The 25,585-nt window shown below is 44.9% G+C and overlaps 1 protein-coding gene across 1 annotated transcript in view; it reads right to left on the bottom strand.

The window, feature by feature from the left end:
- LOC122542016 (proline-rich protein 12-like) overlaps positions 1-25,585 on the bottom strand; it is an 85,991-nt gene that overhangs the window by 56,862 nt on the left and 3,544 nt on the right. The gene's annotated exons all lie outside the window — the stretch shown is intronic.

Genomic DNA, 25,585 nt, shown 5'->3' on the forward strand with positions numbered 1-25,585 from the left:
TGACTGGTTTAACTATCACCTGACCCCTCAGCAACAAACTTTTTACATATTGTATTGGAGTGACAGCCTTGAGCGGGTGAGAGTGCAGTGCACGATGTTTTAAAATCAAGACCAAAATAGAGACCCAGTAACAGACCCAACCTGTCACTTACAACATTCATTGACTTGCTTTGGACTCACAATTCTCTCCAACATTACCCCGCTCTCTAGGTTTCTCAGGTATGGCTCCTTCCTGTCTCTCTCCCATCCTCTCCCTTACATTCTTCCCTGTCAACCTCTTGTTTCTCACTCCTCTCTTTTTCACATTTCAAACTTGTAGGGGACTTAGCTGAAAACGCGCAGCAGGTCAGGCAGCATCCAAGGAGCAGGAGAATCGATGTTTCGGGCATAAGCCCTTCTTCAGGAATCTTCTTCAGGCTTATGCCCGAAACGTCGATTCTCCTGCTCCTTGGATGCTGCCTGACCTGCTGCGCTTTTCCAGCAACACATTTTTCAGCTCTGATCTCCAGCATCTTCAGTCCTCACTTTCTCCTTGGAGGGGACTTAGAAAAGTAGATACAATGAGAGTTCCTAGAGTCACAGACATTTACTGCACAGAAGGAGGCCGTTTGATCCATTGTGGCCCATGCTGGTCAAAAAAAGATTGGACTGCACTCATCCTGTTTTCCAGCTTTTGGCCTAAATCTCTGGAGGCCATGGCAACACAAATGAATATCTAAGTACTGCATAAATGGCATAAGAGTTTCTGACTTGACCACTGTTGCAGGCAATATCTTCCAGACATCCCCCACCCTCTGACTGAAAATATTTTTCCTTTGATTTGATTTGATTTACTCTACTCATGTAATCACGTGTACTTAAGTACAGTGAAAAGTATTGCTTTGTGAGCAATACAAGCAGATTATAGCAAATGAGGACATACAGATCATAGGGTGCTTAAACAAAGCGAGACATACAATGTTATGGCTTTACAGGAGGTGCACAAAGCAAGATCAACATCATTTGAAGTTAAAGAGGTCCATTCAGCAGTCGAGTAACACCAGGGAAGAAGCTGTTCTTATACCTGTTGGTGCATTGTGTTTAAGCTCCTCAACTCTCCTCTTAGTCTCTACCTTTTACCTTGAAGCTACGTCCCCATGTCATTTGACTCATCTACTAATAGAGTCATAGAGATGTAGCACGGAAACAGACCCTTCAATCCAACTCATCCATGCCGACCAGATATCCTAAATTTATCTAGTCCCATTTGCCAGCATTTGACCCCTATCCCTCTGAACCATTCCTATTCGTGTACCCATCCAGATACCTTTTAAATGCTGTCAGTGCACCAGCCTCTACTACTTCCTCTGGCAACTCATTCCAACACTCACCACTCTCTGAGTGAAAATGTTGCCCCTTTGATCCCTTTCAATGAAGAAAAATGTGCCTTTGTAGCCACCCTATCTATGCCACTCATAATCTTACACACTTCTATCAGGCTCCCTTTTAAACTTTGCTGCTCCAAGGAAAAGTACCCCAGCTAATCAAATCAATCCTCATAACCCAGACCCTCAGGCCCAGGCAGCATCCTGGGAAATCCCCCATTAGTGGGGGAATGACCTTCAGGATTTTCCAGGATCATACAGGTCATTCTGCTGTAACACATGTTTTGTTAACGCAATTGACGAATTGGGGACACTGTTTCGTAAGTGCGAACTTTTAAAACGTGTTGGCTGTAATGCGATTACACGGCCAACACTTTAAGCGCTGTTCTTAAAGCACGATCTTTCTTTATCACGGGGTAGCACAAGTAAGCAACCATCGCATTATAGAAAAACCAACTGTACACTCAAGTGTCACTCTTGTCACATTAGGAAATTCTCCCTTGTGGGCAAGCCTAGAACAAGGGGACTCAGGTTTAAAATGAGGTGGAGATAAAGAAAATGTTTTTCTTGAGGGTTGTTAGTTTGCAGAATTCTCTTTCCCAGACAGCAATTGAGTCAGGGATGTTGAATGTATTCAAGGGCCAAGTCAGATAGAGGGAGTTAGTAGTTATCTTATATTTTTTGTGGGTGTTCCATCAGGGGTCAGGGGGCAGATAGAAAAGTGGAACTGAGGCCACAATCAGATCAGCCACCATCTGATCAAATGGTGGAGCAGCTCGAGGTGCTTAATGGCCCACTCCTAGTTTTGGGGGTCTCCCCGATCTCCACACCATGCTCTGGTGCCTCAACTGGACAATTCCTTAGCCACAGGCCAAGATTGTTCCTTTGCTTAATATATACATGTCCATCCCTTGCTGAGACGGCATCTTGGCCAGTAAGTTGGGAAAATGTCTGGCTCCACTTCAAACAGCGTCAATGGACTGGACTAAGTCTGTGGCACCTTAGTTTAGGCTGTTCGATAAAGGCCCGATCTGCCACAATCATTCTAGTCTTTGTTCTCCTGCCAAGTGTTCACAAGCTCACTTCCATCACCAACAAGCTTGCATTTATATAGCACCTAAAGCTGTTTGTGGCCCGCAACATATTTTCAAATTGTAGCTGCTGGCATAATTTAGGAAACGCGTCAGCCAATTGGCACACAGCAAGCTGCCACAACCAGCAATGATAAAACCATCCTGCTCTTTCCTACATCATAGGTACCAGTAGTTCTTTCGTTCGCTTGAGGGGACAGGTGGAGCCTTGTTCACCCGAGCAACAGTACCTCAGACTGCACGGCATTCTGTCAGCACTGCACTGGGGGGTCTCGGTCTAGACTACCTGCTCCAGTCTCTGAAGTGGGGCTTGAACCCATAAGCTGTTCCTGTCAAATATTGCAGGATCTTATATGTTTCAATTAAATCACCTCTGACACTTCTAAACCATAAAGGATACTAGAAGTGGTTCAAAGCCACTTGGCTGCAGATATCAAGGGCTGACCGTATGAATCACACAGTATGTCAGCACCTTTGTCAACTTTTCTCATAAGATAAAATCTGCTCATTCCAGGTATTGCTACAGTAAACCTTCTCTGAGCTGCTTTCAAGACATTAACATCCTACAAATACTGTTAAGATTGTCCGAAATAACAGGGCTAATGACACTCAATTCCAGTATTAGAGTAGCACTATAGGTACGACTTGCACAGGTTAAACATTACTGCTGGTGTTGTTAGCAAACAGACAAGCTCACACACACACACAACACATACTGAATTATAGCCTCCCATTCCTTCCAGAGAAGAGGGGCAGTACAGTGGCTCAGTGGTTAGCACTGCTGCCTCACAGGGACCCAGGTTCGATTCCAGCATCAGCTAATGGCTGTGTGGAGTCTGCACTTCTCCCTGTGTCTACGTGGGTTTCCTCCCACAGTCCAAAGATGTGCGGATTAGGTGGATTGGCTGTGCTAAATTGCCCATAGTGTCTAGGGATGTGCAGGTTAAGTGGGTCAGCTATGGGAAATGCAGGGGTTATGGGGATAGGTGGGATGGTCTTCGGAGGGTCAGTGCAGCCTCGATGGACCGACTGGCTTCTTTCTATACAATAGGAATTCTACAAAGGTGCAGACATACTGTGTAATTCATACAGTCAGCCCTTGATATCTGCAGCCAAATGGCTTTGAACCACTTCTAGTATCTGCGGAGCTCTCCCACCCATCGCTATCCCCTTGATAATGTGGTCATAAGAAATCCTTGTACACATTGGGTTAATCATTGCCACAGCCAATGCCAATGGTTCAGGGAATAAATGACCCTATCGCGTCACTGAGCCAGCTGGCTGGATTGAGTCTACGCCAAGTGGCCCAAGTCTCAGCAGAAATGGGAACTAGTCTCAGTACTCTGAGCTACAAAGGGAGCTGAAGGAAAACCCACTGCTGGTGACATCGACTGCAAAACGGTGTGGGGGTGGGGGTTGGGGTTCGTGGGAGAAGAGGCTGCTGCTCATGTTCCCATGTATTGTCAAAGAAAACCCTGCATTTTTGTAGCACCTTTTCACAACATCAGAACATCCTCAACACATTTCAGGGTCAATAAAGTACTTCTAAAATGTAGTCACTGCAGCGACGGCCATTTTGCGCACAGCAAGCTCCCACAGACTACAGTGCAATCATGCGTGGTTTTCCGGTTTCTTTCTCAAAAATCACATTGGTTGAGCATTAAGTATCAGCTCGGACACGGGGGACATCTCCTCATCTTACCCCTTTAGGACCTTATTCCCAGGGCATCACTACAAAGGGTCAATGTCTTCCAGGCAGGAACAACCTTTCTTTTATTTATCAAGCCAATAGATTTTACACAATTCACAGCCCCTTCCTTTACTTTCTGAGAGCGCTAGACATCAAAGATTTGATTGACAGAACTTAGAACCCAAACTCTACCTCACTTTGAGAACACTGACACCCACTACCCTCAGTCCAGCCTCCTGACTCACCTCTGGCTCAGGAGGTCACAGGATCAAGTCCTTGATCAGCTTTGAGCTCAAAACCCAGTCTGACACCTGCATGAAATGCGATCCTTCCATTTGACACACCTCCCCATTGTTAGAGAAAAGTAGGTCCTGGTCTCTGTGCAATTGTCCCAAGTGCTTTCAAGGTGACTCCAGATGACGGTGTGATTCCTCTATCAGTTGAATAAACCTTTAGGCATTATAGGTTGAAGCACAAGGACAATTTATGGATGCTGCATATTTACAAACCTGAGCAATAAGATGTTAACCACTCAGCCTCTTGACCCTTTCCAACATTTGAGACAGTCACGGTTGAACTTCTATCACAACCCAACTTCCTACCTGCTCCCCATTTCCCTCCAGAGATCAATAATCAGTCAATCTAGACCTTAACTATATTCGGTGACAAAGAACAGAGAATTCCAAACACTCAGAAACCTTTGAGCAAATTAATTTTTCCTGATCTCAGTCTCAAATCCTGAAGCTGTGACCCCCCCATCTTTGAGTTTTTAGATTCTTGATAAGCGAGGGGTTGAAAGATCATTGGAGGCAGGAGATATGGAGTCATCAGATCAGCCATGACTTTATTGAATGACAGATCAGGCCAGAGAGGCCTAATCCTGTTCCTATATCATATATTCCTCTCCTCATTTCTCTGGCCCATGGAACAACCTCTTGATGTTGACTCCGTCAAATCCCTTCACACTCTTCTATGTTATAACGAGGTCACCTCTCATTCTTCTCAGCTCTAGAGAAGATAGAATACAGAACAGTACAGCACAGGAACTGTGTTTCTGCTGACCATCATGCCGTTCCACTAGCACGTGTAGGTCCAATGTACCTAGCATTGCACTGGAGGACAATCCCCTCATCCCAGAAACTAAACGTAGTGAATCTTTGCTGTGACCACCTCCAACACAAGTATTTCCTTCATTAGGACACCAAGACTGCACACAGTACTGTGGTCTCTCTGAAGTCCTGTGCAACTGGTGACAGATGAGGATAGTACGGAGAACTACACACTCAAAAGCAGTAGTTAATTTGGTGCTATGTATACTCTGGTAAAACGAAGACATTCTTAACTACATGTTATTTTTTGCAGATTCTCTGCTTCCCACACAAAGCAACAAGATGAACAGCACCTTAAGTCTGTTGTTTCTGGAAGGGACTTCAGGCATTGTCTGACAGGCCAAGCCTGATTACTGTATAACATCACACTGAGAGTGTAGCACCTAGAGCTATATTAAAGAATTAACCCATTAGCTTCTGACAAAGTCCAGAAATGATGTTAACTGAACTACATTAATTCTCTAACACATTCACATTCATACATAGTATCCTGTTTCCAGATGCACCTCCCAAACATTTTCCAACAAAGCTGTCCCCTTCCTTCTCCACTCCTGTGTAACTTCCTCCTGCAAGGGGTTGGAGTATAAAAATCTGTAGTGTACAACAAAGGCTACCTCAGATTACAATGGGATCTTGATCAGATGGGCCAATGGACCAAGGAGCGGCAGATGGAGTTTAACTTAGATAAACGTGAAGTGCTGTATTTTGGAAAGGCAAATCAGGACAGGACTAATACACTTAGTGGTAAGGTCCTGGGGAGTGTTGCTGAATAAAGAGACCTTGGAGTGCAGGTTCATAGTTCTCTGAAAGTGGAGATGCAGGTAGATAGGATAGTAAAGGCAGAATTTGGTATACTTCCCCTTATTGGTCAGTGCATAGAGTACAGAGTTGATAAGTCATGTTGCAGCTGTAAAGGACATTGGTTCTGCCACTTTTTGAAATATTGCATGCAATTCTGGTCTAGGAGAAAGTGAGGACTGCAGATGCTGGAGATCCAAGTGGTAAAGTGTGGTGCTGGAAAAGCATAGCAGGTCCAAGGATGTTGCCTGAACAGCTGTGCTTTTCCAGCACCACACTCTTTGACAATTACAACTAATAGGAAGGATATTGTGAAACTTAAAAGGGTTCAGAAAAGATTTATCAGGATGTTGCCAGGGTTGGAGGGTTTGAGCTATAGGGAGAGGCTGAACAGGCTGGGGCTGTTTTCCCTGGAGCATCTAAGGCTGAGGGTTGACCTTATAGAAGTTTACAAAATCATGTGGGGCATGGATAGGATAAATAGGCAAGGTCTTCACCCTGGGGTGGGGGAGTCCAGAACTAGATGGCATCGGTTTAAGGTGAAAGTGGAAAAATATAAAAGGGACCGAAAGGGGCAACGTTTTCACGCAGGTGGTGGTGTGTATATGGAATGAGCTGACAAAGGAAGTGATGGAGGCTGGTACAATTACAACATTTAAAAGACATCTGGATGGGTATATGAATGGGAAGGGTTTAGAGGGCCAAGTGATGGGCCAAGTGATGGCTAATGGGAGAAGATTTATATACGGTAGCTGGTCAGCATATATACTGTGTATACCTCTATGACTCTTGAGAGGGTGCAGAAGAGATTTACCGGGATACTCCCTGGATTAGGGGGTGTTAGCTATAAAGAGATGCTAGAAAAACTCTGGTTGTTTTCTCTGGAGTGGCAATGGTTGAGAGGAGATTTGATAGAAGTCTATAAAGTTATGAGATGCTTAGATAGGGTTGATGGTCAGAATTGTTTTCCCCAGAGTTGAAATGTCTAAAACTGGGGGACATACATTTAAGACGAGAGGGGGCAAGTTCAAAGGAGGTATGAGCAGCAAGTTTTTTTTACACAGAGTGGTAGTAATCTGGAATGTGCTGCCAGGGGTGATGGTGGAGGCAGATACAAAGGGGCGTTTAAGAGACTTTTAGATAAGCACATGAATATGCAAGGAATGGAGGGATGTGTATCAAGGGCAAGCAGAAGGGAATAGTTTAATTTGACGTCATGTTCAGCATAACATCGTAGGCCAAAAGGCCCATTCCTGTGTTGTTCTGTTCTATGTTCTAAGGGGAACTGGAAATTCCACACTGCCACCATAAATCACCAGGTCACCACTTGTAACAGGAATTTTCTATGTAAACGTGTCACACTGTACTCATAAACCCAGAGGTGGCTCATTAGTGGCACTCTGCCTCTATTCCTGATGTCACTCTGCAGCTGAAAACTACACTTAAAAACTACACATGGCTGATGCAGGCAACTGAGCACAGGATATTTTAGATCCTAAATACTGCCCACCCTGAGGGTTGCCAACTCTGCTGGAGGTTTCACCACATGATCTTCACACCCTGTCCCTGAAATTCTGCCTCGGTCCATCCTCAAAGCTTCCAACAGCCAATTGGAAAGCGAGCAGACCAGACAAGTGTCAAACAATGACCCATCCCCAACGAGAGAGAGAATCCAACCATATCCCTTTGATATTCAGTGGCATTTCCATTGCTGATGTCCCCACTATCAAAATCCTTGGGGGTTATTTATCATTGACCAGAAACTGAACTGGGCCAGCCATATAAATATTGTGGCTACAAGAGCAGGTCAGAGGCTGGGAATTCTGTCACAAGCACCACACCTCCTGACTTCCCAAAGCTTACCCACTATCTCCAAGGCACAATTCAGCATGGTGATGGAATATTCCCCACTTCCCTGAGTGGATGCAACTTCAGTTAACAATCAAAAGAAAATCTTTGACCTGGACCCAAGCCTTGGATCTCATTTCCTCTCTGTCACAAATAGCATCTGCTTCCACCTCCACAATATTCCTCATGTCTCCCTTCCTTGACCCATTCCCCACTGTAAAACCTTTTGTTGTCATCACATTTGAGTATTATGCTTCCCTCTGAGTTAGTTTTCCCTTTTCCATAACCTTGGGCTCAGTCAAAACCCCACTGCTACAACCTAACTCTCAACAAGTTTGGAGCAGCCCTCATTCTCCTGTATTGTGGGACAACTTGAACTCCATCTATGAATTTCAAATTCTCGACCTCCAGCTTAAATCCCTCCATGGTCATGAACCCCCTCCCTTAATTCTGTAACCTACCTCCTCCAGTCCCACCAATCGCTGCCTTCCTCCAATTCTGACCTTTTGCACAGACCCCAGTTCCTTCCCCTGGGCCTTCTAGGCCCCATGTTCCAGAACCCCTTCAGTAAACCTCTCCACCAACCTCTCCCTTGTGCCGTCCTCCTTAAAGGTGCTGCCTTTGGCCTTGTGTTTTGGTCACCCATCTTAATGTCTCTTCATGTGGCTCACTTAGGTGAAGGAGGGCATTGGAGTAGGACTGGAACAGAGGATGTTCCATCTATCCCAGGGAGAGCTAGATGTAGCCAAGACTGACACCATTTGTAACTGGGTGTCCTGGTGCATGAATCACAAAAGTTCAATTTGCAAGTACAACAAATAATCAGGGTATCTAGCAGAATGTTATGTTTTATTGCGAGGGAAATTGAATACAAGAATAACAAGGATATGCTTCAGTTATACACGATATTGATGAGATTACATTTACAATACTGAACACTGCACTTACAGAAAGATATTAATGAGTTGGAAGCAGTTCAGAGAAGGTTTACTGAACTAATCCCTGTATTGAGTGGATTCCCTTATGAGGAAAAGCTAGACAGGCTTGGCCTGTATCCTACCCTTTGGAGTTTGGAAAAGTCAGAGGTGACTTAATTGAAACATATTAGATCCTGAGAGGACCTGATCGGGTGGATGTTGACAGGATGTTTCTTCTTGTGGAGGAATCTAGAACGAGGGGTCATCATTTAAAAATAAGTTCCCATTTAAAAGAGAGATGAAGAAACATTTTTCTCTCTGAGGGTTGAGTGTCTTTGGAATTCTTTTCCTCAAAAGGCAGTGGATGCAGACTGTTGGAATATTTTTAAGGTCGAGATGGATGGATTATTGATGACCAAGGGACTGAAAGATTATCAAGGGATATGCAGGGATGTAGAGATGAGGTTAAAATCAGATCAGCCACAATCTTATTGAATGGTGGAGCAAACTGGAAGGGCAGAATAGCCTGCTCATGTTCCTGAGCAACAAAAATAAACTGCATATGCTAGTATCCAAAGTAGACAAGCAAGAGGATTGAAAAACACAGCAGGCCAGGCAACATCAGGAGGTGGAGAAGTCGATGTTTCAGGTGTAATCTCTCTAAAAACAGCTCCCCTTACACCCACCCCCAGTCCTGAAGAAAGGTTACACCTGAAATGTCGACTTCTCCTCCTCCTGATGCTGCCTGGCTTGCTGTGTTCTTCCTGCTTGTCTGCTCATGTTCCTTGTCCATATGTTGGTGAGCAAAGCAATACCATTTCCTTTGTAGAAATTGAGTGGCGTTAAAGCAGATCTGGTTCATACAGTATCAGGCAGGTAAAGGTGGGCAGTGCTGGAATGGAACCATACGGGGACATTCATTCAGGAAAGAAGCAAAGGATTCTCTTGAGCCACTGACAAGTCTACCCACACAAACTGCCGGAGCCTGTAAGCATTTCCAAACGCTTTTTTTCTATTCTTAAGCCAGAAAGTCCCTCGCATTTGTATTTGGTTAACGCGAGCTTCAGGTTGGGAGCGTTTCAATCGATCTCAAAGTGATCCAGTTTCCAGTGAAACAATATGGGACAGTATCCTGGGGTTTTTGGTGCATCCCAATGGTTTTTGTCCCTCCTTGGCAGTTTGAAATTATATCTGAGGGTTACTTTATCTTTGCTAGAAGGTCATACTCCCTCAGGTTTCAGGGTGAAGGGGGAAGGTCTGGAATACAGAGGCTTGGCTTTAAAATGAGAACACAGATGATCCAAGGGCAAGGCCATGACACGCAGTTTCACTCAAAAAACTAGGGTCGATTCTGAAGCAGTCTCTGCACCTTCACCTTCACACCCCTACTCCATCCCAGAAAAGCAGGGGGAGAATTTGAAGTGGGAGTGAGGCACAGACAAGTCAACATTTCAACCTGCAACTGTTGCATGTTAGACAAGGACTATTGAAGGTTATAGAATAGAGACAGGGTCAATGCACAGACCAGTTACGATCTGATTGGACGAGGCATGTGAGTTGAGTGCCTGACTGACTGCCTCCTGCTGTAGATTCATGGGGCTGATGCCTGAGATCAACAGTTTGTTTCATGATGAAGGTTTGAGAAGTTTGGTCTACACCTATTGGAGTTTACAGGGATGAGAGGTTGGTGTACTGAAACATATAAACATCTCAAGGGACCTAGAGTCATACAGCATGAAAACAGAACCTTCGGCCCAACTCGTCCATGCTGATCTAATTTATTAAACTGAACTGGTCCTATTTGCCTGTGTTTGGCCCATATCCCTCTAAGCCTTTCCTATCCATGCACTTGTCCAAATGTCTTTTAAATCTTATAATTGTACTTGCCTCTACTACTTCCTCTGGCAGCTCATTCCATATAAGCACCACCCTCTGTATGAAAAACTTGCCCTTCATAGATCTTTCCATTCTCATCTTAAACCTGTGCTCCCTAGTTTTGGACTCCCCCTCCTCAGGGAAAATACCTTAGCTACTCACCTTATCTATGGCCCTCGTGATTTTATAAATCTCTATAAAGAGGTCACTCCTCAGCCTCCGAGGCTCCAGAGAAAGGTTGTCCCAGCCTGTTCAACCTCTCTCGATATCTCAAACTCGCCAATCCTGGGCACATCCTTGTAAAACCATTTTTGCAGGTCAGTGCATTAAGTATAGGAGTTGGAGGTCATGTTTTGGCTGTACAGGACATTGATTAGGCCACTTTGAGAACATCATATTGGAAGAATGTTGTGAAACTTGAAAGGGTTCAGAAAAGATTTACAAGGATGTTGCCAGGGTTGGAGGATTTGAGCTATGGGGCGGGGTTGAATAGGCTGGGGCTGTTTACCCTGGAGTGTCGGAGGCTGAGGGGTGACCTTATAGAGGTTTATAAAATCATGAGGGGCGTGGATAGGTTGAATAGTCAGTCTTCCCCAGAATGGGGGAGTCCAGAACTAGAGGGCTAGGTTTAGGCAGGGAGGGGAAAGATATGAGAGAGACCTAAGGGGAAACCTTTTCATGCTGAGGTTGGAACATGTATGGAATGAGCTGGCAAGAAAGTGGTGGAGGCTAGTATAATTGCAACATTTGAAAGGCATCTGGATGGGTACATGAATAGGAAGTGTTTGGAGGGATATGGGCCGGGTGCTGGCAGGTGGGACTAGACTGAGTTGGGACATCTGGTCAGCATGGATGAGTCGGACTGAAGAATCTGTTTCCATGCTGTACATCTCTATGACTCTATGACTATGAATAACATCCTTCTGATTGCGACCAGACCTGTACACAGTACTCCAAACGTGGCCTCACCAATGTCTTGTACAGTCATAACATAACACTCCAACTCCTGTACTCAATGCTCTTCACCAGCTTGTCTATTTGAAAAGCCACTTTCAAGGAACTATGTGTGTGCACCTGTAGGTCTCTCTGTTGAGCAACACTCCCCAGGGCCCTACCATTAATTGTATAAGCACTGCCATGGTTTGTCTTACCCACATATTTATCGAAATTAAATTCCATCTGTAACACCTTGGCCTAGTGGCCCTGTTAATCAAGGTCCTATTGTTTTATCATGGAGGGGCTGTGTGCAGGGCAGGCAGTTTACAAATTTGTGGTTTCCCCATTTAAGACATAGATTAGGAGAGATTATTTTACTCAGTGTGTGGAACTCTCTTCCCAGACAGCAGTGTAGGTTGGGTAACTGAAGAGCTTCATGGAGAATAGACGATTGCTCAAAGTGACCGTCGAGGACTTTGGGTGGGGATGTTTGTTGAGAAAGGGGAGTTGAGGCCAGATCAGCCATGATCTTTTTGAACGGCAGAGCAGATTCGAGGGCCTGATTGGCCTACTCCTAGTTTCTACATTTCTAGAACACTAAAGGCAGAAATAGGAACACAAGGATCAGCAGCAGCAGTAGGCCATTTAGCCCTTCGAGCCTGCTCTACCAATCTATACAATTACGGCTGATCCTTTAACTCAAATGTCTTATTCCGCTTTCTCTTCATAGCCCTTTAATATCAAAAGCAAATCTCTTTTTTAAATATAATCAGTGATCCAACCTCCACAGCCTTTGTGAATTCCACAGGCTGACCACCCTCTGAATGAAGTAATGTATCCTCATCTCAGTGCTAAAAGATCTACTCTGCATCCTGAGATTGTAACCCCTGGGTCTAGACTCTCCAGCCAGGGGAAATATCCTTCCTGCATCTAGCCTGTCCACCCCATTCTTCGAAACTCTAGTGAATACAGGCCCAATTGACTCAAACTCCCCTCAGGGAAGGGGTCGGCTCCAGTCTCCTGTGAAGTTTAATGGGATATTTTGCTGAGTTTTTTTTTATTGAATCCAATAGGATTTCTCAGGCACAGGAGCACAGAGATAAGTGATGTTTGGAGAAGCATCGTCAGGTCAGGGTCCAAACTGGTGAGATAGGAGATTGGGACATACCCGATAGGATCAACCTGACAATCTGCTCCATCTCTGAAGGTTACTTGAATTGACATCCCTCTCCAGATTTCTCACTCTTGCTGGAACTAACAGCTCCACTAGTTAGTGAGGACCTCATTCATGGAAGTGCCATGTCCTTCTGAGAGCAGCAGCTGGTCACTCAACTGAGACAGCCATCACCCAGCAACCACACTCATTACTGGACAACTGGAGTTCAATGGCCAAGATCAGTTCCATCAACTTGGTTCACATTTAAATACAGTCCCAGAGGGCTGACCACATCGGGATGTGGTGGAGATTTTGGTGCAAGCTTAAATGCAGAGAAGCCATGATCTGATGGAAAAGCGGGATAGGCTCAATGGGCTGACTGGCCTCCAGCTACTCCTACAATTCGAAGGGGCAGGCTCAGTCAGTTCTCCCCTCCTCCATAGTCTTAAGGTCCAACTGATGCAAACCGTCCAAAGGCACCAGTGAGACAGTGAGCAGGTAGTGAGCACAAACTGGGGAAGCTCCTGAACCAGCGTTTCACTGTTTCCCACATTCCTATTCACTCAGTCACAGGGTACTCTACTAAGGGGAACAGCAAGAAAGGAGACAGAAGGAGTGATTGGAGGAGATGAAAAAAGGTGGAGGAAAGATGGGGTGATGTGGGGCAAGAAAATAAGAGAGGGGGCAAGGAAATAAGGGAGGGGGCAAGGGTAAGCTAGTGCAAGAGGGTGATGTGAAGGCAGAATGGCAGGAAATGGAGGAAGTGACAGCCAGAGGGAAGGAGGGACAAGGGGAAGGAGAGAGGAGGAAGAGAACTAGAAGCTGGAAGAGGTGCAGGGTCAAGGGGGAAGAGGGCTGTGGAATGAAAAATTGGGGAAAGAGCAGTGTAGTTGCTACGATCGGGATAAATTAGCAAGGGCTGTAACTTTTTCTCACTACCCAAGGACACAAATGAATGCAGCCAGAGCTTGGGCACAACTGCAAAGCACCTGTGGTTGAATAGTCTGCCGAAGCTCACTCTGTACGTGCGGGGCATGAATGAAGACTGTGAGATACCAGACAGTGTACAATCCCTCAGCAAAAATGAACAGCTCAGCAGAGGACAGGATGGAAATCAATGTTACTTTTTATAAAATCTATAACTTCAGAGCAGCTTTTTGTCTTGTTGCTGCTCCCATCTCTCATCCACAAGTCCTAACCACTGACCTGTGGTAAACTCCATCACAGGGAGGTTGTTCAAGAAATGTCGACAAGTAGCTAAATTAATGGAATATTAGTTATAAAAGCAACCGAAACCAAATAGGGACTCACTCTGAACATACATCAGCTCGCAATCTGACAGAAATAATGTATGCAGACGCACGTCACAGTTGCGTTACTGCAGTCATAATCCAGCTCAAAGTTCAGTATTTGAAAATTTCAATTCAGCTTATTTTTAAAAACCGTTGGCAGAGGTTAAAGTGACCACAAAACTGCCAGGATTGTTATCAAAAGCCATCTGGTTAATTAATGTCTTTTAAAGGAAGGAAACGTGCCAGTTTCACCCACTCTGGAACTTGATGCCACTCCAATTCCAGGTCAATGCAGTTGAACTTTAACCTACCTCTTAAGTAGCAGCTAACTTGTTGTGGAGACATGGTAATGTCATTGGACTCTTGATCCAAAGATTCAGGCAAATCAGGGGCACAAGTTCAAAGCTAGTGGAGATTAATTCATACATTTGGAGAGTAGATCTACTTCCAGCAATGATGATGTGGAGGTGCTGGTATTGGACTGGGGTGGACAAAGTCAAAAGTCACACAACACCAAGTTATAGTCCAACAAGATTACTTGAAATCACAAGCTTTCGGAGCACTGCTCCTTTGTCAGTTGAAAGTATGGGGAGAGGCTGAATAGGCTTGGGCTGTTTTCACTGGAACATCGAAGGCTGAGGGGTGACCTTACAGAGGTTCATAAAATCATGAGACGCATGGATAGGGTGAATAGCCAAGGTTTTTTTCCTAGGTTAGGGGAATCCAAAACTAGAGGGCATAGATTTAAGGTGAGAGGGGCAAAGTTTAAAAGAGACTTGAGAGGTAACTTTTTCATGCAAAGGGTGGTGCATGTATGGAATGAGCTGCCAGAGGAAGTGATGGAGGCTGGTACAATTACAACATTTAAAAGACGTCTGGATGAGTAAATGAATAGGAAGGGTCAAGAGGGATAATGGGCCAAATGCTGGCAAATGGGCCTATATCAGTTTAGGATATTAGGTTGGCTGGATGAATTGGATGGAAAAGGTCTGTTTCCATGCTGTAAATCTCTATGACTCTAAATGCTAAGTGGGTGCTCCTCACAACCTCTTCCTGAGGTCTCTGCCACTGTAGGTGCCAGTTTTCAGTCAATCTGATACTTTGGATACAGCAAAGGTTACAGTTGCCAACAACATCCCAGTTCCAGCTCTACATCCCAAGATTTTCCACATCCTGAACTAAGCTGATGAAGGGTCACTATCCCACTCACAGCCACCCCATGAAGCAGAAAATTGCTCAGGTATGTCCTGTTAACAAAAAAAAAACAGGGCAAATCCAACCTGACCAGTTACTGCCCTGTTGGTCTACTCCTGATTAACAAAGTGAAGCTGTCATCAAGCAACACCTACACAACAAGAACCAATACACTGTTGCTCCGCTTGGGTTCTGCCAGAGTCACTGTGTACCATTTACAAACTGCACTGCAGAAATTTGCCAAAGATCCTCAGACTGCACTTTCCAAACCCACAACCACTTCCATCCAGAAAGACAGGGGCAGTGGAAACATGGAAATGCCAACCCCTGCAAATTCTCCTCCAAGCTACTCACCATTCTGACTTGGAAATATATCGTCGTTCCATCACTATCTCTGGGTCAAAATCCTGGAATTCACCCCCAAGGGCATTGTGGGTCTGCCCACAGTAGGCAGACTGCAGTGGTTCAAGATGGCAACTCACCACCACCTGTTCAAGGGCAACTTGGGATGGGCAATAAATGCTGGCCCAGCCAGTGACACCCATGTCCTTCAAATGAGTAACAAAATAACTTTGCTTCTGGATTTATTGTAGCCTTGATTAAGGTGAAGTGAGAGTGACTGCCTTTGACATCAAAGCAGCATTCAACTGAGTTTGACATCAAGGAGCCCTCTGTAATAAACCTGAAGTGAGTGGGAGTCAAAGGAAAATATTTCCACTTGCTGGAATCCTACCTATCCAAAAAGGAATAGGACTCTGGTTGTTGGATTGTCAGTCACCTTAACCCCTGGGCCCTACCATCTTAGCTGCTCCTCTTTCATGAGGTCAGAAGTGGAACATTTGCTTGGGAGTATGCAGTGTTCAGCACCATTCCCAGTGAAACACTCCATGCCCAGATGCAGTAAGACAATAGTGATGCCCTGGTGCAACTGGAGCAGCCATGAGAATACAATGACTTGAAGAGGTCAAGAATCTCGACATTTAGTATTAACTGACTCCAAACATGTGTTGAAAATGTGTTGCTGGAAAAGCGCAGCAGGTCAGGGAGCATCCAAGGAGCAGGAGAATCGACGTTTCGGGCATGAGCCCTTCTTCAGGAAGGCCCTGGGATGTACAGGCTAAGTGGGTCTGGGTGGGATTCAGAGGATCATTGTGGACTCAATGGGCTGAATGGCCTGCCTCCACACTGTAGGAATTCTATGATTCTTTGATCCATGACTCAGCCTCTGGTGAAACAAGTAATTCTTGACAGGAATGTGATGGCAATGCAGTGAGATGGTAATGAGAGAAAAGAATGCTCCTGAAGAAATTGGCTCGCAACTGTCATGTTTGAGTTGGGAAGAGCACTTCTGGCATTATGCAATTATTTGGGAAGTTTGATCTTGCTGTCAAAGACTGAGCAGATGAAAAGCAACAAGTAATTCTCCTGACAGCTTGTGGACTTGCAGCTTTTTCTGTTACTAGAAGATTAACTTTCCCTGAGGCACCAGTTACTAAAACCTTTGAAGAGTTGACAGACTTAGGTAAGGAATATTACAACCCCAAGCTTCCTTTAATTCTGAGACGCTATCAGTTTTACTCGGCAATTCAACAACTGGGGAATCCATACCGGGATTTTTGACGAGGTTAAAATGACTGGAAGAGGCATATGACTTTGGTTTAACCCTTAATAAGATCTGAGAGCGCGTTTGGTATGTGGGATTAGTGGTATAACCATGCAAAACCACCTACTAGCTGAAGTCTAACTAGACTTCACACAGGCACTATAACTGGCATTATCACTGGAAAATGCAGCAAGTTCAGCGTATAAGTTCCAAGGTGTTCAATTGGAAGTGGACACCCTCGCCAGTCTGACTGAGCTTAGGGAACACTACTTGAGTGAAGACAATTGCATTGCCTCAACCAGGCAATATCACGAATAGAGGGACTCTAGGAGAGCCCACAGAAAAACCCCAAAACAAAGCCAAGCCTCGGTCAAATGGTTAAAAGTTTCCGCAGGATCCAGGCCAGCAAGCCATTGTAGTTGACTTGAGACAATAAAAGAATCCCACTAGACCTAAATGGAATAAGAGAACTCATAGGCTGGTATCTATGAGAGTGTACACCCATGGAAAGCCCCACCTACATCTGGTTAAATTGCTTAGCAACATCCAAATCAGAACCAATCAAAATAAACATTCGGCTAAATGATCATCCGGTTCTAATAGAGGTCGATACCAGCGCAGCTGTTTCAGTGATTGCAGAACCAGTCTTTAACAAAATTCACTCTGAACCCCAACCCTTAAGTTTGCATAAGACCTCAGCTAGACCAATAAGCTCCACTGAGGAACCTTGTGATGATTCCTGAAGAAGGGCCTGTGCCCGAAACGTCGAATCTCCTGTTCCCTGGATGCTGCCTGACCTGCTGTGCTGTTCCAGCAATAAAGTTTCAACCACTGAGGAACCTTTACAGGTTAAGGGGACAACTTCAGATCTGGTCTCTTATGAGAAGCAGCTGGTTCAGTTCCCACTGATTGTAGTAAAAGGTTCAGGCCCAAGCTTAATGGGATGAAATTGGTTGCGAAAGGTTCACCTAGATTGACTCAGTATTTTTCAATTAGAAATGGCTGCCTGAGTGAAGCCCTGATTAAACATCTGGAGGTTTTTCAGGAAAGACTATGGACGATTAAAAGGAGCCAATGCCACCTAGAGTGTTGACCAGGAAGCGATTCCACAATTTTGCAAGGCCCGCCCAGTGCCATTTCCCTCACGAACAAAAGTAGAGGGAGAAATTGGAAGGCTGGAAATCAAACCAGTCCAGTTTGTGGAATGAGGTAAAAACAATGACTGCAGATGCTGGAAACCAGATTCTGGATTAGTGGTGCTGGAAGAGCACAGCAGTTCAGGCAGCATCCAAGGAGCTTCGAAATCGAGGTTTCGGGCAAAAGCCCTTCATTAGGATGAAGGGCTTTTGCCCGAAACCTTGATTTCGAAGCTCCTTGGATGCTGCCTGAACTGCTGTGCTCTTCCAGCACCACTAATCCAGTTTGTGGAATGGGCAGCACTGGTCATACCCATTGTGAATCCCGACAGGTCGGTTTGCCTTTGCAAGGATTTTAAACAAACGGTAAACCGCATTTCGCAGCTGGATAAGTACCTCAATCCCTCACGTAGAGGATCTGTATGCAAAGCTTGCAGGGGGGACTGTCCTTCACAAAGCCGGACATGAGCGAGGCGTACCTGCAATTGCAGCTCGATGAGGATTCCCAGACGTATTCCAGAATTAACACTTACAAGAGTTTATACCAATATTCATGCCATTTAGGACATCATCAGCCTGTGTAATTTTTCAGTGGGCGATGGATAACATTTTACAAGGTCTATCCCAGGTTGCTGTTTATCTGGATGACATGCTATTTATCAGGCGGGCCAATAACAAGCACTTAGAGAACTCGGACATAGTCCTTAGATGTACATCCCAGGTAGACATACACCTTAGAAGGGAAGGTGGTGTTTTCTAGGCACTCCAAATGACATACCTGGGCTACAGGATTGACAAAACCAGGTTACACCTGTTGTAAGATAATGTGAAGTCGATCAAAGGTGCCCCTGGCTTCCACATCTGTACCGGAGCTTAGTTCTTTCCTTGGGCTGGTGAATTACTATGGAAAATTCATACATAACCTGGCCTCCATCCTGCCACCTTTGCTTCAACTCTTAATGAAGGATCAGCCTTGGAAATGGCCACAGAGCCAAACCACAGCTTTCAGGGAAGTGAAGAAACAGCTATCATCCTCGAAAGTGTTGGCACACTATGGTTCCAAGTGAGACCTGTTACTGACATGCGATGCCTCTCTGTACGGCATCAGGATAGTATTAGTTCATAGGGTGCCCAACGGAGAGGAATGCCCAATAGCATATGCATCCAGGACTTTGGCTAATAGAGAGTTTTAATAAGCCCAGATAGAGAAGGAAGATTTGACCGTTATATTTGGAATCAGGAAGTTCGACCAAAACCTTTACGGACGTAAATTTGTAATAATAACGAACCACAAACCTTGCTAGGTTAACTGAAAGGGGACAAGGCAGTGCCACCCATAGCTTTAGGCTGAATTCTGCAGAGAGCGCAAATTCTAAGTGTGTATAATTACAAGTTGGAACATTGTCTGGGAGGCCAAGTAGCGAATGCGGATGCATTGAACTGCCTCCCGCTGGCAGATGCACCACTGATGGAAGAGTCTATACTGGCTTTAAAGTTTCTGGACACACTTCCAGTCACAGCTGACAATATCAGTCTTTGGATGCAGAAAGATCCAGTCCTGGCAAAACTTAAACGGCTGGTGGTGATGAGGGAAACCAAGGGCCTGTCACAACCAGAAATGAAACCCTTCTGGACCCGGAGAAACCACATCACAGTAGAGGATGGCATATTATTATGGAGAGCAAGAGTAATTGACCCGAGCCCAGGTCACTATCAGATACTGGCTGAACTCCACCAGGGTCATCCAGGGGTTTCTTTTGCAATACATTGACTCCCAGAAGTTTTGGTCACAGATAACAGGCCATTGTGTACCAGCAGGGAATTTGAGTGGTTTCCTAAAGTTCAATGGTATCTGACATATGAGGACAGCTCCATACCATCCATCATCCAATGGTTGGCAGAAAGGGCAGTCCAACCTTTGAAGGCAGTCTTAAAGAAACAGCTACAGCTTCACTAGATACCAAACTGTCCCGGTTCCTGTTTGATTACAGGACCACCCATCAAGCAACCAAAGGGATAGCGCCAGCATAGTTGTTAATGTGGAGAAGACTCTGGACCACGTTAAAATGGATCTTCCTGGAACTGGAGTTGGGGGGTGGGGTGTAGGTGAAATGATATCAGGAACACCAATGCCGGACATAAGGCTCCACTAAGCGAGAGAGACAGTTTATTTCAGGGGATGAAGCTTGGTGTAGGAACCACAGTAATGGCCCTGCAGGGGTAAGAGGCATTGTCGACACAAGGTCAGGTCCGGTCATGTATAAAGTTCGGGTATGTGTAATGGTCCTGAACTACCTTGGAATGTGGAGATGGCCATGGATGGTGTCGCCACCTCGACACCTTTGCCACCTGAAGAAGAGAATTAATTTCTTCCAAGACATTCCAGGCACAAGAAACAAGCTACTGTGTGTTACCTGCCACCTGTAACAGAGGCAGTGTTGGAAAAACCTGACCTGGTGATAAAACACCCCAGTAGGAGCTACAAAAAACAGAACTGGCCTAAGTCCACAGACCCACCAGGGGAAGGATTTAGTGATTGTAATGAGGACAGCTGGATGAACCTCACAGAATATGAGTTCCCTGAGTGGGGCTGTTAATCTGGTCTAATCAGGGAGCCCTGGCTGATAGATATCAACAGGAGCGTCAAAGGTTCTGCTCACTCCGAAGGTAACTTGGAGATGGGGATACTGGCCTCTATACCTTTTACCCCTTACCTTAAATCTATGCCCCTGGTCATTGAATTATTTCAGGCACAATCTCCACTAACTTCCAAAATGCTCGACATCATACAGGATATTGCAGTCCCCCACTTGACTGGCACCCCATCCACCAACAGCAAAGTTCACTTGCTGCACTACAGTGTGCACCATCTACAAATGCACTACAGTAACTCACCAAAGGCTCCTGGTGAAACAACGCTAATTCCAAATCTCACACCATCCTGATTTGGAAGTATTTTGCTGTCGTTTCAATGTCAAAATTATGAAGTTACAATTTTAACAAGACCTTTGCTGGCACAGACTACAGCAATTCATCACAATCTTCTCAAAGAGAACTAGGGACTAAACTAATGGCAGCATTGCCCACATCCCAACTTTTTTTTCCCCAAGAAAGGATCTGCTATAGACAGTGTTAATGCTCAAGCAATGGATCAGATCTAGACTCTGCAGCCCAGCCACATCCACTGGTGGTGAACAATTAAGCAACTAACACGGAGAAGGATATTCCCCGAATATTCCTATCCTCAATGATGAGGTAGCACAGCACATCAGTCCAAAATACAAGGCTGGAACCATTTGCAACAAACCTTAAGCAACAGTGCTGAATGGATAATCCATCTTGATCTCCTCCTGAGGTCCCCAGCATCACAGATACCAGTTTTCAAGAGATTCAAAATACTTCACGTGTTATCAAGAAACAGTTGGATACTGCAAAGGCTATGGGCCCTGACATCACTCTGGCCGTAATACTGAAGACCTGCGCTCCTGAGCTTGCTGTGCCTCTAACCAAGCTGTTCCTACACAGCTACAGCACTGACATGTGCAATGTGGAAGATTTCCCAGGTATGTCCTGTGCATGAACAGCAAGGACAAATCCAACCCGGCCAATGACAACCCCATCAGTCTCCTCAGAGTCATAGAGATCTACAGCACAGAAAAAGGCCCTTCAGCCCATCACATCTGTGCCATTCAAAATCAACCAACTGACTATGCCAATTTCATTTTCCAGCACTTGGCACATACCTTGTATGCCTTAGCACTTCAAGTGCTTATCTGAATAGTTCTTCAAAATTATGGTGGTTTCTGCCTCTATCATCCTGTTAGAGGGTTGTTCCAAATTCCCACCACTTTCTAGGTGAAAAATGTTTCCCTCACATGCCCTCTATACCTTTTACCCCTTACCTTAAATCTATGCCCCTGGTCATTGAGAAAGATTTCTTCCTATCTGCACTCCTTATAATTTTATACATCTCAATCTCCTCTACTCAACGAAAACAATACCCAGTCTGTCCAATCTCTCCTCATAACTGAAACTCTCCAGCCCAGGTAACATCCTGGTAAATCTCCTCTGCACCCTCTCCAGTGCTAACACATCCCTTCTATAATGAGGATTGCACAACACTCCATCATTAGTGAAATGATGGAAGGGTCATCAACAATGCTACCAACTATGATTCTGTCAGGGCCATTCAGTTCCTGACCTCATTGGTTTAATTATGGACAAAAGAGCTGATTCCAGAGGTGAAGAGTGACTGCCCTGGATATCAAGGTTGCATTTGACAGATTGTGGTATCAAGCAGCCCTTGTAAAAGTAAGTCAATTGGAATCAGGGAGACAACTCTCCACTAGTTGGAATCATACCCAGTGTGGCTATGGTTATTGGAAGTCAAGTATTTTGGCCCAAAGAGTCCCTGCAGAGTTTCCTCAGGATAGTGTCCTAGGAGAAAGTGAGGACTGCAGATGCTGGAGATTAGTATCAAGAGTGTGTTTCTGGGAAAGCACAGCAGGTCTAGCAGCATCCGAGCAGCAGGAGAATCGATGTTTCGGGCATTCTAGGTCCAATCATCTTCAACTACTTCAATGATCTCCCCCTGATCATAAGGTCAGAAATGGGGATGATTGTGCAATGTTCAGCACCATTCCAAATTCCTCAGAAACTGAAGCAATCTGTGTCTATGTGCAGCAATGCCTGGACAGCATTAGGCTTGGGATGATAAGTGACAATTAACATGTGAGCCACAACAGCACTTGATAATGACCATCACCAACAAGAGAGCTCTAGCCATCTACCCTTAGTAGTCAAAGGCATTAGCATCATGGAAAACACACATTATTTACAACCTAGGAGTTAGCATTGACCAAAAACTAACCTGGACCAAGCTATATCAATATTGTGGTTATAAGAACAGGTCAGAGTCTAGGAATTCTGCAGCACTGCTCACTGTCTGTCCACTATCTGTAAGACGTTAAGTTAGGAATGTGATGAAATATTTCCCACTTGCATAGATAGGTGCAGTTCTAACAACACAGTACCCAGAACAAACAGTCCATTTGATTGGCACCCGATCCACCACCTTCAACATTCACTCTCTTCACCATTGAGGCACAGTGTTTGCAATGTGTACCATCTGCAAGATGCGCAGCAGTAACTCACCAAGCCTTCTGAACTTTGGAGGACAAGGGTGACAGCTGTAGAGGAACAATTCCAACTGCATGTTCCTCTCCAAAATTTCCATGTCTTTCCCTACACCCCTAAGTTAGCTCAGTTAGCTGGATGGTTTGTAATGCATAGTAACACCAACAGCGTGGGTTCAATTCCTGCACCAGTTGAGGTCACCATGAAGGTCCCACCTTCTCAATCTCTTCCCTTGCCTGAGGCAATGTTAACCACCAGTTGTTTCTCTCTTTAACGAAAGAGCAACCCTGTGGGTCTGGTAAGACAATGGCAGTTTTACCTTCCATCCTAAGGATTGCAGTGGTTCATGAAAGCAACTCACCACCACCTTCTTCCAGGGCAACTAGAGATTGGCAATTAATGCTGGCCTAGCCACATTCCACAAATAATTTTTTTTAAGAAGGCTCAGTAAAATCATTCCAGGTCTGAACTCATTGCATTAACTATTATCAACTTCCTTCAGATCCTTTAACCATAAATAAGTAACATTTGAGTCTTTCTGAACGAATTGATCACCAACAACATTAACGTGTAGCCTGTAATTCAGAGGTTGCATTCCTCAAGATCTCACTTCTTAATTTCTTCACCCAACTCCTGCTAGTTCAGTTAACTAATAGGCTGGTTTGTGATACACGAGTTCTGAGATTACCATTCTATTATAAAGTGTGACCGAGGAAACTCCCATCCTCACTGATTCTCCACTGTAGTTGGCTTTCAGGTTCAGAAATCCTGAGCTTGAACTGAGCATTTAGCGATATCTGCTACACACACAGTCTCCTAAGACACAACTTGCACCACGTGGCGTGGGAATTCCAAGTGATATGTTTCAGCTGCATTGCAAATCTAAAATATCTTTCAGCCCTCTGTTTGAATTCATTAGCACTTTGTTTAAGCTATTGTTTATAACTAATGCATCCAGACCTGCTCTCATCATTTAGAATCTACAATTGCTCAGATTGGGGGAGCTGGTTTAGTTTGATGTCTTAGGGTTTTCCTTTTCCATAGAACCATAGAATCCCAACAGTCCAGCCCAACACGTTCACACCAACCCTCCGAAGAGTAACCTGCCTACACCTATTTCCCTACCCTATTACTCTACATTTACCCCTGACTAATGGACCTAACCTACACATCCCCGAACGCTACAGATAATTTACCATGGCCAATTCACTTAACCTGCAGATCTTTGGATTGTGTGATACTCTTATTATCAATTCACAATTTTTATCCATCTCATCCAAAAAAAACAGCCTTCCTCCAAGACAGTGCTCCCTCTGCAATAATACTGGGGTGGGGTTAAGGGCTACAAAGTCTACTGAGAAAATATGTCTCATCCCAGTGTCCCCTACAAAACAGAAATCACTGGCAAAACATTTAAAAGACATTTGGACAGGTACATGGGAAAGGATATGGGCCAAACACAGGCAAATGGGACAAGTTTAGTTAAAGCCAAAGGACCTGTTTCTGTGCTGTATGACTCCATGATTCTATAACTTATTGAGGATAATGTGGGTAATTATGTAGCATTTATACACACCATCCTGTTTGGATAGAGAACATTCAACTGCCAACAACTTGAGTTGAGGGGATTTTATACATTGCCCATTCTCCACCATTTTTGATGAGAGTCATCTTGGTCACAATGTGCTCAGAATTAGAAGGAAGCTTGCAGACGATGGCATGGCCATGTCCCCCAGCTGTCCTCTATCCTTCTAAGCGGTGAGAGTCACAGCCCAGGAGGTGCTGTCGGAGAACCCAAATGTCCTGGGTCACAGCTGAGACCTGAATCCCTCTATCGTTGAACAGCAGTTGGCTGGTACCCAGTGCCTTACTCTGCATGCAACCTAACTGCACCAAAACAGTGTAAAACTTAGTGAAAGGTCGATGGTTTCCTGAACATGGAACGTTTACAGACATTTCTGAAATAGGCAATTTCAGAAAATGACTAATTAAGCCCATGTCTACTTTTAAAAGGGAGAGTCGACTGAAGGCTCCTATGGTGCAGTGGTAGTGTTACTGTCCCCAGTTCTGAGCCAAAATGTCCAGGTTCAAGTCCCATCTGCTCCAGGGGTGTGTAATAACATGTCTAAGCAGGTTGATTAAAAAAAAAGACATTGACAAGTTGAATTATGTAAGTGATCTCGCCATAGTCCAGAGACTGCTCTCTCTCATTAGAAAAAGATGGCCGCTGCTGGGTTAACCCGCAGATTGAAAAGGATGGACCTTCATGGTAACCTCAGCCAGTGCAGGAATTGAATCCATGCTGTGGGTGTCACTCTGCAGCGCAAAGCAGCCAATTGAGCTAATCAACCCCTAATAATCAGATATTCAAATGTAGGAGGTGACCATTCTGCCTGTGATGGCTCTCAGTCCTACTCCCTTAAACTTCCCCCAGAGCTCT

This window comes from Chiloscyllium plagiosum, unplaced genomic scaffold, assembly GCF_037043375.1.
Source record: "Chiloscyllium plagiosum isolate Xiang-an unplaced genomic scaffold, Cpla_swu_hap1 HiC_scaffold_33, whole genome shotgun sequence".
In the NCBI taxonomy this organism is placed as follows: Eukaryota; Metazoa; Chordata; class Chondrichthyes; order Orectolobiformes; family Hemiscylliidae; genus Chiloscyllium; species Chiloscyllium plagiosum.